Below are 4,449 nucleotides of genomic sequence, written 5' to 3' on the forward strand. Positions count from 1 at the left end.
AATAACCTGCAGGACATCTTTCTTTACCACAGTGTGTGTTTGTTATTTGCAGCTGACCAGTGCAGGAATGAACCCTGGACCTCGGTGTTATCAGCACCGTACTGTAACCAACTGAACGAACTGGTCAGCCCTATTTTAATAGCATGGGTATCCTAAGGACCAGGAGTGCAAGGTCGATTAAATAAATTATGGCATACCTATACATGGATATATCCATACAATATCCATACAGTTGTACAAAATGAGGAAAAGACTCCATATACCAATATAGAAAAATCCTCATTGATTATATATATATATATATATATATACACACACACACACTGTGCATAACAGTGTATGTTATCTTTTCTATAAAAAGGGAGAAAATAAAAGGGCCGGCCCATGGCTCACTTGGAAGAGTGTGGTGCTGACAACACCAAGTCAAGGGTTAAGATCCCCTTACTGGTCATCTTTAAAAAAAAGCAAAAACAAAAACATATACAAAGGTGCTTCAAAAAGTTCCTGGAAAGATTTGTATTATCTTTCAATTATATTTTTCCATGAACTTTTTGAAGTACCCTCCTATTTGTATTTACTTGTGCATATAGAAATCCTGGAAACATATATACAAAATTTATAACAATGGTTAGGTTTTTTGTTTGTTTTTGTTGTGGGAGCTAAATTGATGGGAGACAGACTTGATACTTTTTTTATATTTGAACATTACAAATGTATTACATAAAAGAATGAAATAAACTGAATTTTAAAAATAAAGATCATGTAATTTTTACGAACATGAGTTGCATGTATCAAATGTGTTATGAATTAAAATGCAATATGTAGTAGTAATCTGTGTATTCATTTTATTCATCTATAATTGCTTAGAGTTGTTTTATATATCCTAAAGCAAAAATTCTTTTGAGGAAGATTGTTTTGTTTTAAAACCACCATGCCTTGGGGAAAAGGTTAAAAGAATTTTTAAAAGCATGTTCCAGTAAGTATGCTGTATTTATTCACACAGCTAATGTAATTATTAAATCTTTTTAAGGAATTAAAAAAAAAAAAAAAAAACCTGAACATTTAAAAAGAGTTACATAGTCTTCACACCCAGGATTTCTTCCTCACTTCAGGGAACATGGAATCCACAAGGTTTGGTGGAACCCCAGGGCACTGCTGGTGAGAAGTGAAGTTTGAATAAAGATATTATTGCAGAGATTCCCAAATTCCTCAGTTTGTGGCACATTTAATGTCTTGTTATTGTTTCCATAACGTTCTTAGGCCAAAAGAAATACCTAACAGTTCTGTTTATTAAAGGTAATATCATGATACCATGGCTGTTAAACAAAAATTATGGAAGACCATTGTTTTGGACTAAGGTTCCGCACTAGGCCCCAACAGATCAGACCAAACCAAACCAATCCAAAATGGACTCACTCAGGCTAAATACCACATAATCAAATTTAAGTTTTAAGGAAGCAGATAGATCACCAAATGACCAGTGTTTTTCTGAAAACAGGAGATTCCAGTCTACCTGAGTAAGCATACTAAAGAGTAACCTCTGCTTTAACCCTTGCAAAAAAGTAATCTGAAGTAACCTGATGTTAACCAATCCATTTTTTTTCTATTTTTATGTTTCCTTGTTCTCATTTTATAAAATCCACTGTTCTGCTATTGTCCAGGGGGAGCTCTCGTTCTCTATTGTACAATGGAAACTGCTCAATTAATTTATGAACCTCAAATAAAAGCCAGTTAGATTTATAACTAAATTTGTTGAAATTTTGTGTTTTGACATGACTTTTTCCTTTGAACACTTAAGACAACTTAATAAGTATTTGTCCTAACAACGTTGTAGATGTTTGGAAAAAAAATAATACACATGTATTGAAATAATTTTTCTTCATTCTTAAGTAATGACAGTTACAAAGTAAGAAGATGTGTGTTTGACATCGCATAACTTGTGATGTCTGTGAGCTAGGTAATAGGGGGAAAAAAAGGTTCTGGGAGCCATTGATATAGAAAAATGAATGGGTTTTATTCATATCTAGGAGCTACTGTCCTAGTGGCTTCTCTGAGAGATCTGAGAAGCACTGTGGATCAGAGCTGTTAGTCTTTTTTACTTAAGTCCACAACGGTGGACACCTGGGTGCCCATACACAACTTACACTAAGTAGTAACAAGAAACACCTGAGGATCTTTACAGCAACTGCTCGGCAAGATTCTGAATATCTGAGGGGCCCTGACCATTTTCCTATTTTTCCCAACACCTTGGAATTGGATTGGACACCAACACCCTCATTTCCTATTCCATAATAATTTTCAGGCAATACTTTTTATCCTCGCAGTCTCCAAAAACCCAGCCTCATGAAGATTTGCCATCAAGAGGAATGTAGCACTATCTAATGTTGAAACAGTAAACTATCTGGAGCTAATCCCTGTGATGTCTGACAGATTCTGCTATGTTTCTCTTGAAAATTTAAAATACCCGATGGCACCTGTATTGGTCCATTAATTAAACCATCAGTGGATTAATACATTCACAAGAGTAGTCCTCAGGATCCAATCATCTCTTAAAAGTCCTCACCTTTCAAACACCATAATTGGATTTCCCACTCTCTTAACACTGTTACAGTGGGGATTAAGTTTCTAATACGTGAACCTTTGGGGGAACATTTAACCCATAGCATCACCTGTATGAGTTCACTGCAACACCTGGGGCAGTTTGGTGCACAGTTTGGAAACTTTGACGTAAATGTATTTATAGAATTATTGAAGAATCACGTAGAGCAGTGCTGTCCAATAGAACTTCTTGCTATGATGGAAAGGTTCAATATCTGTGCTGTCTGATGTGGAAGCCACTGGACATATTTGGATGTTGAGTACCTGGAACATGGCTAGCAAGGCTGAGGAACAGAAATCTTAATCTTATAACAAAATACCTGGAATGGAGTAATTTATAAGAAAACAAAATGTATCACTTACACTTTCAGAGGCTGGGGAGTCCAAAGTCCAGGCAACACATTTGGTGAAGGCCTTGGTGGTAGCGACAGTGACTCAGTGACATGGCAGAACACGATGGAGCAGAGTGAGACTAACCTCTCATGCTCATCCTTTAAAGCCTTCAGAATCATGCCCCTGATTCTGTAAGAATACATGACCAACACATTTGGTGAAGGCCTTGGTGGTAGCGACAGTGACTCAGTGACATGGCAGAACACGGTGGAGCAGAGTGAGACTAATCTCTCATGCTCATCCTTTAAAGCCTTCAGAATCATGCCCCTGATTCTGTAAGAATACATGACAATTTTTTTTGTGGGGGTAGTTCTCAGAAATTACAAAAGAGATACAATTACCACAGTTTTTAGTTGTGTTCTGTGTTTTGGACAAGCTACTCTCTGAGGTGAAGTTCTTTTCTCCCCATAGTTTTTTATTATGAAAAATTTTAAGGGCCAGCTCACTCGCGAGAGTGCGGTGCTGATAACACCAAGGCCATGGGTTTGGATCCCATACAGGGATGGCCCGTTCACTCACTTTGGAGAGCGTGGTGCTGACAACACCTAGTCAAGAGTTAAGATCCTCTTACTGGTCATCTTAAAAAAAAAAAAAAATTAAATTTACAAAAAACTTGAAATAATACTGCAGTGAACAACGTACACATATACTCCACCATCAACATTGCTAATATTTGCCATGCTTGCTTTATATCAATCTCTCTCTTTTCTCATGTGAGTGTACACACAGTATGTTCATTTCTTTTAGTGTACCATTTGAAAATAAGTAGCAGATATCATGACTTTACCCTTTAAACATTTCAGCAAGCATCGCTACATGCAAGGGCATTCTATGTATCACAATACTATTATCAACCCTAAGAAAAGTATCAGTAATACCAACCAGCCTCAAAAAAAAGAAAAGAAAAGTACCAGTAATTCTTTCATGTCTAATAACCGGCTCATGATCCAATTTCTCAAGTTATCCCATGAATATCTTTATGTATTTATTTTTTGAACCAGAATTCGATATAGACTTCATAACATTTGGTTGTAATATTTTTTCTCTTAATACTTTTATAACATTGACTTTTTGAAGGTCATCTGTTTCAAGTTTTTGTTCAATTTTTTCTTCTGTTTCCCGGAAGTTAGAAGTTAGATCTAGAAGCTTAATTATTTTCAAGTTAAAATTTTGGATACAGTAAAACTCCATAGATGATGCTGATATTTTATATGACAACACATGAGGAAATGACCCAAATTATTTTCAACTTTCATTTTAGATCACTTTTTTTTTTTTCTTTTTGTCTTTTTTTACTGACCGGTAACGGGATCACAACCCTCGGTGTCGCTCCTGCCGAGGGTTCGGATCCCACATACAGACCGGTTCCCGCTCACTGGCTGAGCGTGGTGCGGGCGCGACACCGAGGGTTGTGATCCCGTTACCGGTCAGTAAAAAAAGACAAAAAGAAAAAAAAAA

Source organism: Galeopterus variegatus, unplaced genomic scaffold, assembly GCF_000696425.1.
Source record: "Galeopterus variegatus unplaced genomic scaffold, G_variegatus-3.0.2 Scaffold2717, whole genome shotgun sequence".
NCBI classification, from domain to species: Eukaryota; Metazoa; Chordata; class Mammalia; order Dermoptera; family Cynocephalidae; genus Galeopterus; species Galeopterus variegatus.